This window comes from Halichoerus grypus, chromosome 1 (assembly GCF_964656455.1).
Source record: "Halichoerus grypus chromosome 1, mHalGry1.hap1.1, whole genome shotgun sequence".
NCBI classification, from domain to species: Eukaryota; Metazoa; Chordata; class Mammalia; order Carnivora; family Phocidae; genus Halichoerus; species Halichoerus grypus.
The window spans coordinates 59,510,503-59,523,571 of NC_135712.1; the positions used below are offsets into that span (position 1 = coordinate 59,510,503).

At 36.7% G+C, this 13,069-nt stretch overlaps 1 protein-coding gene across 26 annotated transcripts in view; it reads right to left on the reverse strand.

The window, feature by feature from the left end:
• The window catches only part of ZBTB20 (zinc finger and BTB domain containing 20), an 800,060-nt gene that overhangs the window by 216,669 nt on the left and 570,322 nt on the right, over nt 1-13,069 (reverse strand). The window contains exon 1 of one of the 26 annotated variants that reach the window (XM_078066347.1): nt 5,150-5,337. The exons of the other annotated variants lie outside the window; for them this stretch is intronic. The gene's annotated coding sequence lies outside the window, so the exon portion shown is untranslated. Of the gene's footprint in view, nt 1-5,149; nt 5,338-13,069 lie in introns of those variants that run through there. 26 annotated transcript variants of the gene reach the window in all.

The following is a 13,069-nucleotide window of genomic DNA, read 5'->3' on the forward strand; positions in this document are numbered from 1 at the left end:
ACATTTTTGGTACCTTATTCTCAGTGTTAGTTTTAACTTCTTTTGAGCCAAATTCCTTAGACATTTTCTGTTTTATTTTTAGTTGGCCTCACCACAGCCCCTCCCTGCAACACCTCACCCTTGGTTTCCTCAAGGAAAACTGGCCTCGTTTTCCCACTCTCTGTCACTGACAGTCCTCTCTTACCTTTTCTTTGGCTCTACTTTCTTGTCCACTCCTTGAGTACTGGAATTTCCTTGTATTCTGCACTGGGTTTTCTCCTCACAACTTCTAGAATCATATCATCCAGTCTTATATGACTTCACCTACCACTTCCTGACAAGTAACTCCTGAATCTTTACCTCCAGCCCAGCACTTTCTCTGGAGCCCCAGATCTCTATTGTCTATGGTCCCTGGATATTTTGAGAAAACCTAAACATCTTGCAGCAACCTTAAACACAAGTCCCAAATCAAAAGCAATACTTGCCTTTCTTGGCAAACCTCTTCTTTTTCCTCCCATGTTACCTCTCTTGGCAGATGACATGAAGTTAGACACTTTAAACTTTCCTTATCCTCCTTTTCTGTCCTTTATCTAAATTAGCTAATTAAGTTCTAAATCCTAACAAGCGTCTTTATGGTTCTTTTGAGACTTATAGCAGGGTTTGAAGACTGGAGAGTTGAAGGCCAATTAAATATAGGACTTCTTTTACCACAATGTCAGAGACTTACTACATATTTCTTCACACAAACATGTAAAAAAGGCAAGAAGTATGGAATGACAAAAAGTAGATTTTCCTACCCTTCCATCACACCTGAGTTACATTATAAACCAGCAGAGAATCATGAGAGTGAACATTCTCACATTCCATTTCTCAAAGTTGGGACTGCTTTAAAACAAAATTGAATCAACGAAAGGAAGGATTTTTGCAGAGGTGACAGGAGCTTTGCTCATCGCCATTCCTTCAGTAACCTTTGCAAAAAAGATTTGAAGGAATGTCTCTAATGGCTAAACCTATAGAACTTTTAGGTCCATGGTTTTCATTCATTCCTGGATCTAACTATAAAGGCTCGCATTTATTTTAAGTGTTACCTTTTCCATTGACATTCAAATGAGATTTCCCTTCATCTAATCAGTTGCTTTGATTTCTTGGTCCTAAAATTCATTCTTCAATGTTTTCCACAATTCTTCAACATTAGTAATAACTTCCTATAGCAACTGCGGTCCTTTTTCTTTCCCTGGTGATATATTTATCATCTATTACACAAACCTCCTCTTTGCTTCCTCCCTTTGTACCACCAGCTCTAACATCTTAAATTTTCATTTGACATACTGCTTACCTAAATTATTTCATGTGTGTTCCCATCCATGGAAATTCATTTTTGTGTGACATAAATCCCTACCCTATTCTATTTCACAGTAATAAAACTTTATACTGAATTGCCAAAGAGATAGGTAACCAAGCACGCAGTTTAAATTAAGTGCAAGATACACATGTTTGAATATTCTGCTCTCTAAGATGTGTAGAGACAGGTCCTGTTTGTGTCTGAGCATTCTGTCATCTGACTCAAACTGTTGGAGTTAAATCATGTAAAAACAGTTTTCTTACTTTGATTCAAAAGTAACTTCTGCTATGGAAAAAAAAGCACAGTGAGGAAATAATATGTGTATTAAAAAATCTCTTCTAAATAACGATTATAGTTGGATTCAGTCTATGAAAGATGCTCCATGACTTGAGCACATGCCAGTGAGATTAAAACTCTTCCAGGGTTGGCATTCTCATTGATTGTTGTCCTTCAGTACCTTTAATGGTTTCTAGTCCTTGTCCATGCTAACCTTTCCTAGTTGTTGTAGCCATGGTAAATATCCTATTTATTGGATTTTATTAGCATTTCAAATTTTGACATTTGGAAAAGCACAATCCTCCTTCTTTTTCATCCTGTCATTTTTAATGTATAAGTGTCCAGGATTTTTCCACTTTTAAGTTTCTCTTTTCTAGCTTCAGAAGATTATAATTTTGGCAAGTCAGAATCTGTGGTCCGAACATTTCAATTCCATACAACAAATTTCAGTCAGAGGCATTATTCATGTGATTTAAGCATCAACGTTTACTTCTGCCACCATTATTTGGCATTTTTGGAGAAATAAGTTTTGGTTGAATCACCTACTGAATTATGTTGAATTCTCCACCATTTTTGGTGATATGATAGTTATAATGCTAGACATTCACATAGCACTGTAAAGTTTTCAAAGTGCTGCCACAGACATAGTTCTGATTTGACTCTCAGTATACATTGTGGCACAAGCAATCAGACAGTACACCCATTTTATAGATAAAGAAACACAGGAACAGAGATTATTCTGGAGCATGCATGGTAAGCAGCCAAAGCCAGAACGAACTCCTATTCCAGCGTTCTTTCTTCTACATCATATTAATATTGTTTACTTATTCTTGCTTTTCAAATATCCACCATCAGGCCCTCATTCCTGTCATATCTATTTGATCTCTTTCTAGATTGTATCCACCCTTCTGGTTCACACAGCCCTCACCAGAGCTATTCAAGGACAATGTTTCATCCACGTTCGTACCTCGAAGCCTCTGGTGAGATGCTGCTACGTGTTTGCCCAGGGACTCTGAGCTATAAGTGTTCATCTTCTCTTAGTTGTAAACTGTTCTTGACCCACACTTTTTAAGAATATGTTATAAATGTTTGTGTATTATTTGAGAGGAAGGCATTTCATCCATGTCACAAGTAGAAGAATGGAAAATCAGGAGGGTGAACAGTTTATTTGAGAGTATCCAGTGAGTCAGTGACAAAGACCTGAAGAAGAAAAAAAAACCAAGCCAGGGATCCTCATGCGCAGGCTGCCTCTGTGCCACACAGAGGTACTGGGACTCAGCAGCCTGTGCGGGCTGTGGGAGAAGCATGGACAGCGCTGCCACATCCCTTGTGCAGGCTACAATTATTTAAAAGAACTGTGGCAAACTGGACATTTTGTTCCCTTCTAATTTATCTGTGTTCCTGTAGCCATGTCTCCACTTCTAAACACTAATCACTTCTCTAGGTGAGCTTAAGTACCTAATTATTAAGAGCCCTCCAAATTTCTAGTGCCATCTTCAATACAGTTAGTGCCCTTTCTGTCCCATTTGCCCCCTGTGCTTGGTACTGAATCAGAACAGCAAATATCCCTAATGAGGAATCATGATACAGGATTAAATTTACAAATTAAGCAATTCCTTTAGTTTTTTTTATGTCAGTTCCTTTCATCTTGGAATCCCCACCCTCCATTTGCTTAAAATACATCCCACTGTGAAACTAAAAAAAAAACCCAATGCTGTTATGACAATTCAAAGAGAAATACTGAAACCTAGAAGAGACTCTTGTCACCTGTAAGCTCTGGCATATAGCATCAGATAACCTAGGCTCCCAGGGAATGGTAGGACAATACATTAGCAGATTTAACATTAATCTCCAGAATCCCAGATTTATTTCCTGTCCAGGTTAAGTGCTCTTTTGATTATTATAGCAAAAAATAATACAAAAAATCGATTATAACCATTAATGGAGGCTTAAAATATTAACTTCCATAGCTTTAACCCAATATCTATAATTAAATGCAAAAAAGCTAAGTTAATGCAATGTTAAGGTTGAGCTTCTAATTGCACAAAAGTCATGAAATTTAAAATTAAGGTTTCTAGTGCCACTCTCTGTCAGTTCTACAACATTCCTCACATGATTTTTTACAATATATGTTTCACTTAAATGTGTCAGTGATGGAGTTCCTTGGAAAGAATATAAAACACAATAGATTAGGATTGAATCTGTGGATGTCTGCTTAGAGTTTTATGTAACCAACAACACCGGGAAAGTGCAATTATTTTTAAATTATTTTAAATATGATGCCCCATTTGAGTGATTACCATACTCCTGTTTAGGAATGTACCCATTTCCCCTATAAATCCCTTAACCTTCCCTTCTGATTATAAACTAGCCATCCCTGGGAGGTGTTTGTTTAAAAAACAAACAAAACAACCTGTGGGCTGTGATAGTACATGTGGGCCCAGTTCCTTCAACACAGGACAAAAGGTATTCATGGTATTCATGGTATTCATGGCGGACTATTACTTAAGAAGAATAAGTAACTCAGACTCCTCAGGTTTAGGGTTACATCTAATAGAATAAGCAAAGGCTCTAGAGATAGGTAGATAGGGATTCAAATCCTTTTAATGCTACTTACCAGCCCAGGTGACTTTGAGCAAATTACTTGCCAGCCAAGGTGACTTTGAGCAAATTACTTGCCAGCCAAGGTGACTTTGAGCAAGTTACAAGAGTAATCATACCCATTTTGTAGGGTAATTATGAAGATGAAATGAAGTAATATATGTGAGACAGGCTTTGCAAAGCTCTCTCGGAGTTTATAGCACCATACCAACTATTACCATCAAAGAATGAATAACCATAATTTAACTATCATGTAGCTATCCATAGGGTAATTCTGAAACACAAAACAATGATCATCGGAAATTCATTTTATTAAAAGGTACGTAGAATTTTTTTCATCATAGTTTCCTAAGGTTAGGTATGTGTCTATGGCTCATTACCGAGTATCCAGATATGTTCACTACATAATGTGTTGAGGTCCATCAGCTACTTCCGAAGGCAGGTGAGTGAAATGAATTCTTGAATATTGGGCTGCCATGCCCAACATTTTCTTCAAATTTTATGAAACATTTGTGTCTAAACAGAGAATATGCTGGGGAAATTCTAGTCCAACATGCAATTTCGACAGAAAGTTATAAATCATAAATATAAGGGCTTAAAGCTAAAGTGCCACCTCAACCAAAACAATAATAAAAACTCTTAAGTGCATTCTGGCAGGAATAAACACAAGCAGCAAAGCCTGTTGTGGACGGTGCAGAGCCCAGGAAGGTAACCAAGTGAGTAAACAGCTAAGGCAGGATTATCCTCATTTGGGAGGAATCCATTCCAGACAGGAATTAAAAGGGAGGGGGTTCCGGAGGGAGAATGGAGGTTGGGGGGGAAGGGCTTTTGCATCTGAAAGCAGCTAAATTATCCTGTGGAATGAAAAGGAAATTTGTTTTTCCCTGTCAACAGTAATCTTGTTTGAGGTCTAGCAGACTGGTACACAAAAGATACATGTGTTCCACCTACTTGGTTTTTCTCCTTTGGCAGTGAGGTACACAGGCAGGGTTCAGGTGAATTAGACCCACTCAGAATAACACAGCCAAATTCCCTTCCAAACGTATAAATACTGATTCCTCAATAGCTTTATTCAATAGACAGATAACTTATTGCATCGTTCCTGGCACATTCACAGACAGGATTTGCTCCTGGGAGTACTACAATGCAAAAAAAAGGATGGGGGAGGGTTAAGTGAAAGGCAGAGATATCAATACTGAAACCATGAATCACAACTGGTAACAATGACTGAAACCAAAAAATCTCATACATACAATACCCAGAAAAACATAAGTAATCAATAATTTCTGAGTCCTATTGGCTTTTCCTATCTTAAATAAATGGTACAGAGGAGATTTTGAACAGAGGAACAAGGGGAAGAATTGGATCGGTGAGGTCAGCATCACGTATCATCTCTTGACTATCATGATAATGGACCAAGTTGCCTACTTTCTTGGCACTTCATTTTCTAAACAGCAAGTAGTGAATTCACTATAAAACCTTTAGGTGGATATAAATTCTATTAGAAAATGGGCTGTTTCCAGAATAAGCCAAGGACTATAGCTGTCTACACCCAAAGATTTATATTTCCCAAGCTTTTTAACAACATCAGCGTATATTTATAATCATACAGTTTACACTTTTAAGACCAAGAAAAAAGGTAAGGTTTCAATGGTCATAAAAACAGAAATTGAAAGTAACAACTATTTTCTAAGAAAGGAAAGAGTTCTCTTTTTATAATAGCTTAACTCAAAAGTCTTTTGAAGTCTTTTTCTTTAAAGATTTTCATTCAAAATTTACCTTTGAGAGCAAGCATGAAAAGTCTCAGAAAATAGATAAATGTTGTTAATTTAAACACTTCCCTTCTCACTCTAGGAAACCTTACAAAACTAAATGACAAACAAATTAGAAGTGATTCATTCATTCGTTAATTCAGCAATTTATTGAGCACCTGCTATGTCTGGCACCAGGCAAGGCAGTGAAAAAGAAGGTCGGGGTTTCCGCTCTCACAGATAGTGTATGACACAATCTCCTACCATCACTGAGGAAAGACTAGCCATAGTTAGGCTTATTGAGTTTGGTCATAGAGATAAATAAAGTTCAAAACAGGAGCATTTACGTTTCATCTCATTAAAGAATTTTTGAAGTAATAGTTTACTTATATCATTTTAAGTGTTTGTTCACATATTATCTTCTTGCTAATATTCTGAGCATTGACAAAGAGCCATTTTTGAAATAATGAAAGCAAATCAAAAAAAAAAAACAATGATTTTTGGGGAAGAAATCTACTTTATAAAAAAGGCACATTACCTAAGGCCAATAAAATTACATGATGTGCTTTTTTTTAAATTATTATGTTATGTTAATCACCATACATTACATCATTAGTTTTTGATGTAGTGTTCCATGATTGCGTATAACAGCCAGTGCTCCGTTCAGTACGTGCCCTCTTTAATACCCATCACCATCTCCCACCCCCCTCCCCTCTAGAACCCTCAGTTTGTTTCTCAGAGTCCATAACATGATGTGCTCTTAAAAACTAGATTTTCAAATGTATAGGGTATCTTTCAGCTATGTTAAAAATTCTGTGACTCATTCATTCAATCTGTATTTACTTAGTATCTAGAACATGGGAGATAGTATCTCTAGAAGCTAATTTTATCCAACCATAAATTTAGAAGAATGACTACCTATTTCATGTGGCTATAATGAAGAAATCCTATCAGAAAACTAAAATGAAATGACTCATGACTTTGATGCATATATTAAAATACAAGAATTCTGCTCATACCTGTTCTTTCTCCTTGGGATGGCATTATCCATAAGTGTCACTGGATATGGAGGGAAAACCTACTTTGGATATTTATACTCCTGGCTAGGTTAGTAAAAAAGGAATAGGAATTCCGTTGTTACTAGATGGTCTGGATGCCACAGAAGAACAACTTATGGCCTTCTGTATATAACCAAAAAGGGCTGTTAGGATCTTTAAAGTATTCAGAATAGAAGCCACTTATAAAGCTCTTTTCAGGGTAATTTGGAAATTGTCCTCAGGACTTTTAGTCTCCTACATAAACTACAATTTGTATACCACTTTATAGCTTGTAAAATGCTTTCATGTTCATTGTGTTGTTAGCTGGAAGGCAGCAGTGTGGGGATTCAGAGCACTGGCATTGGCACCAGAGAGATGAGGGTATTTATCAAAGACACTTGCATACTTGTATACCGTGTGTAAGCCACTTGACCACATTAAGCCTTGATTTTCTTATTTATAAGTTGGGGACAATAATACCTACCTTCCAGTGAAGTAGAGGTTAGATATGGTACAAAGTGTTATTATCACTGATAATCCATAGCATGGACACCAAGGGTTTCTCAATAGTCTGCTTTTCTTCATCAGGTTGGAGGAAGGTGGTCTTTGTCATTACTTAAGAATAATCCAAGCCTCTAGTTAAGGTAATGGTCTCTTCAAATCTTAGATCTGAACCATCTTCCTAAAATGGTTCTTTAACTCATGGTCAAAAAGGCCTTTCCATATATTCTCAGAAAGACAGTTTTTCTTTGGGAGCAAGATATAAAATTTAATTCTAGTTCTCCTTTAACCCTAAAACTATGTTCCCTGAAGCAACCTATGCACTGCCATCAGCTTTTATTAGGCGGGCTAAAATAGAGTCAGAAGGAGATTTCCTTACATAGCAGTTGTCCCCATGGGACCTCCGGGGAGTCTGTTAAAATTTTCTAAGGAAGAATGTTTGAGATCCGTAATATTGATGGTCTCTCTCCTTTCCTGATTCATTGATAAATTTCAAGCATTGGGCTGGCACTCCGAGAGCAAACTAGTCCATTTCGCTCAGTGTAAAGTGGTGGGTGTGGCTGTTTTGGGAGCCAGTCAGTCTCTGGCAGCTGACTGAGTCACACTAGTGCTTTGTTGCCCACTTACATCTTCAGAGAGCAGCTTGGGTGGGGATGCTCCTCAGATGTGCTATTTAAGGAGAAACGCATTTGAATAGGATCACAACGTTTGCCAAGCTTCCTCTACCAAATAGTGAACCTGCCCCACTGCCTCTGAGAACTATTGCTTGTCCAGGAAACATAGGACCTTTGACGTTCTTCACAGAGTAGAACACATTCAAGGCCTTCCAACTCAACACCCTGCCTAACAGTCCTGTTCCTCAAATGTTCTTAAGCTCCTGGTCTGGACCAATAGGTTATGGATATACTGCAACATACAACTATTTTTAATCACAACTGAAGAATCCAAATGTTTCATTGAGATCTAATGGTCACATATTTCATTAAGAAGTCAGTAGCAAACATTTACTGAAGAAGTTTTTTTTATGTAGAGTTCTGTATCATACTTAAGAAAATGCTTTCTACTCCCTTAAGAGGCTTATAATCTTGCTGGGAATGAGGAAATAACATAATCTATACAGGCAAAACTGCTTAACACTTCCAGAGCAACACAAAAGTGAGTGCGCACAGAATATATTAAGTCTTTAGGGTAATCAATAGGATAAAAAAATGTGGGAGTGGTGGATATACTTTTTCTGAAGTGAGAGAGAAGAACCTCATATAGTGGAGAGAAAGCATAAACAAGGACAGGGAAGTGGGAAAGGGTGAGTCCCCCAACTTGGCTAAAGCATGGTAATGAGGAACAGAAGCGTCACTGCAGGTGCATGGAGCTATAAGTGGGACTGACGCATCTGGCTCACAAAGATTGCCAAGATGTCCAACTGAAGCCCTTGTTCATTCTACTTTAGAGGAAGCAGAAGTTGATGAGGACCTTGGAGTTTGGGAAGAAAAAGAGGCCAAGGAGAATAACTCGTAATAAAGGAACTTTAGAGCCAGATGAGGAATTTGGATTTTAATTTATAGGTAGAATGATTATTAGGGTCAAGAAATGAGATGAGGAAAATGATGGTGGGAACAATTACTTTAGATGCTTAAAGATTTTATGAAAATATCCTTAAGTAAGGGTGGCCTATTTCTAAATTCAGAAAGGAGATAAGGGCTACCTTTTCCAAGGCCCACTGGGATGTACTGGAAATGAAAAGAAAGAGGCCAATCGAAGAGATATTGTTGAGGGACAACTGGCAGAATTTAGTGATGGACTGAATGGGAAGTGAGGGGCAAGAGAAGAGACTTTTAAAATGATCCTAGTGCTAGGGCCTAAGGAAAGGAAAGTTACATGGACAGTAACTGGGAAAGAAAATGGATAAATGGATGGCTGGAGTGGAAGATGCTTTGGGCAGTGATGGGACACGTGTGTGTGTGTGTGTGTGTGTGTGTGTAAACTACAGACATGCAGGTCAGATTTAGGGGTAATGCCTCCTTTTCCCTAATGTTATGTAACAGCTTACAACTTTCATCAAATTACCTAATTCTTTATTAAACAAGTATTTATTAAGTGCCTATACTATATGTAAGGTTTACAAGAAGATGATGCTTAAGGCTTACAGTAAGGAGATATAAAAGTTCCACCATTAAATGGAAAATGGTTTAAACCTTATTGCAACATTATTTAAAGGGTGCATTTTCATTTTTTATACTATTTTCTATTGTTTGTAATTTTTTTTAAGATTATTTATTTATTTATTTATTTGACAGAGAGAGAGAGTGTGAGCACAAGCAGGGGGAGTGGCAGGCAGAGGGAGAAGCAGGCAGAAGCAGGCTCCCCGCTGAGCAGAGAACCTGATGTGGGACTGATCCCAGGACTCTGGGATCATGACCTGAGCCAAAGGCAGACGCTTAACCAACTGAGCCACCCAGGCGTCCCTATTGTTTGTAATTCTTACGCCAAAGACATATTAGTGCTTTCATCAATGATAGATGTGCCATCTCAGGACAATTTATAATCAAGTAGTTTTTCTTAGGGTACTTAGAGATCTTCTTTTTTCTCAAATAGCACTTATACATTTACATGAAACCAGTGAATAAGGTGCCTTTACAGCAGGTTTAAATTTATATGCAGATCAGTCCTGATCAAAAACCATGTGGTTACCTGGAAGGGATACATGTGTATGTGCATATTCTATGCCTCACTCAGATTTTGGGCTTATTGCCATGGAATCAGAACTACTGTCGATTATATTGTGGATTCCTGCTTGTTTGGGGGTGAGAGGCAAAAGGAAAATTCATGCTTATTTTGCACAAAGCACTGTGCAGGAATCCAATGGCTGTAGCTTCTGTTCATCCTTTATTCAGGTACGATGAAAACTTGTGGGAAGTCTACTTGCAGTACTGATCTCTTATATCATCTCACTTTTCTCATGCAACTGATATCTAAGGAACTAGAGAGGTCCAGGAGATCAGTTAGTTTCAAAATTCAGTTCATCTACAAGTGCACCAAGAGGAAACCAAGTTTTAAAAACATGGATGGATTATTTCTTAAACAATAACATAAAGCAAAAGAAGCACAGAAAATGTTTGCAGGAATCTCATTTCTTCATAATTATTAAGACCTGAAACCTACTTTGAAGAAAATCAGTCATGGATAAGAAGAGCACTTCTTCACAGCAGTTAAAGGAAAAAGTACCCAAAGAAATAAATAAACATATGAAAGCTGCTTAATATACCAAGGCATTATTATATTTATTTCTGACTTTTGGCTACTGAGAAAACACAATGGATGACGATTCTATAGCTAGTCTATATAATGGCAGATGTTCCTCTTATTTGGAGAAACAAAATCCCTTTAAGAATTTTCACTAAATATCTATCCAACCAAAGAGAATTTTGTGTTCATTTTAGAGAGTCTTGTTCACCAGTCCTTGTAACTACAAATAATATCTTTTCTTAAGCAGGCCACGTTGTGTGTTAGTGTGTTAAATACTTTCTTTAAGATAGATTTAGTGTTAATTTTGTAGTGTATGACCTAGTAGAGTGGGACAATTATATACAACAATTCTTCTATCAGTCCTATATTTCTACCTACTTTACTAGAATATTACCAAATTAATGGCAAAATCCTGTTGAATGTTCAATGTATTTCCTCACTGCTGAGTTTTTTCACCATGGTAGTATTACTAGTACCATGATGGCTCCTCATATCTTAAATCCATGCAGTACAATCCAGCATCATTTTCTTTTTGTAAACATAAATTTGGCTTTCACACAGCAATTTCCACCAAAGTATAAAAGTGCTAATGATGCCCGATTTAGGACATAAACAATTTACTGCTGTCCTCCTTTGAGCCTTCTCTTTTTTTTCATTTCTCTAATCATCATACTAAGAATATTCTTTCCTAGAAAGCTGTGGGCAGGGTTGATTCCATAATGAGTTACAAGTTGATTATTTTTAATTTTTATTTTATTTTTCACTGATGCTGATATTAGACTTTGGTGAACCTGTAAGTTAAGCAGTGCACCTCAAACCTGACATTTTTCTTGTTTCAGTGACAGACCCCAACCTCTCCATTTCTACTATTTTGCTTTTATCACTGTGCTTCCTCAATTTTCCCTCCATAAAATATTCTTTTTACTTCTATATAACTATATCTTCTTTAATTATTTTTCCCTCACTTATCACATTCAATCTTATTTTTCTTATGCAATTAAAATATTTCCTGGGTACATTTTGGTTCAGTGGTTCGTTGTATTTACATCACTATTTCATGGTTTGGTTGATGACTGGCATAGAACATATACATTTATCAAACTGATTCACATTCACTGTAAATGGATTGAAATCAAATTGCAAGTCAATTTTTCTATAGCTTTGTGTACGCATGATACCAGACAAGTCTGCCATTCAACTCTACTTCCTCTTCATTTATGGAGGAAGCCTTGAAGACAACAAGTATGTTGTTTTAGCTTTCTAGTTTTTCTTCTTTCTTTCTTTCTTTTTCTTTCTTTCTTCCTTTCTTGTTGTCTTTAAGGATTTTCATTCATCCTTTAGGGAGAAAATTATAATTTCTTATTTTCTGATCCCCTTCTTAATCTCTTAATTTTCTTCCAGTTTGTGTATTTGTTATCCTTTTTAAGAGTCATAATTTATGAGTTATCTTTTGGACATACGGAGTCTTAAGATGACTTTTTAAAAGAGGGTCTGGAGTAAAAGATGCCTGAACATCTGAAACAAAGGGAGCTTGTAGACTCATAAGGATTAAAAATTATTTTTATTGTCTAATTTTGAATTTAAAGATGTTTTTATTTATCAAGTCTGTCTTATAAGTAGTATGGGAAATTCTCAAGAAAAATTTCTGTTTCCACTGAAAGAGATTCAATTTGAGTTATAATATTTATTGAGAATCCCCTCTAAGACTTTATACCAACAAACTGAGGGTTCTAGAGGGGAGGGGGGTGGGGGGATGGGTTAGCCTGGTGATAGGTATTAAAGAGGGCACATACTGAATGGAGCACTGGGTGTTATACACAAACAATGAATCATGGAACACTACATCAAAAACTAATGATGTAATGTATGCTGATTAACATAATAAAAAAAAGACTTTATGCCAAGTAAAGTTATTTCACTTGAGGAATCATATTTCGCAGAGGGATGAGACAAATTACAGATGATGATACAAATTAAGTATTAAGTTTCATAAGAGAAAATTTCACCAAAATTTTGTTGGGGGTCATTTGTAGGAAGAATGACTTTTGCTAAAGAGAGAGGTGAAGAGAAATAGGTAGAAAGGCTTCATAAAAGGAGTGGCATTTGAGATGGGTCTGAAGGCTAGATAACATTTGACAGAGAAATGAAGATGGGGTGTATACAAACAACCAAGTAAAGAGTGTTAGATCAAAAGTGGGCTATTCAGAAAAAAAAATGCTCTTCTATGGAAACCAGAGATAATATTTTGGATTTTATTCCTACAAATTATTCTAAGCAAAGTTGCCACTCATCCCATGGTATTCAATGTAAAATATTCTTCCAGCCTATAACAGCATTAC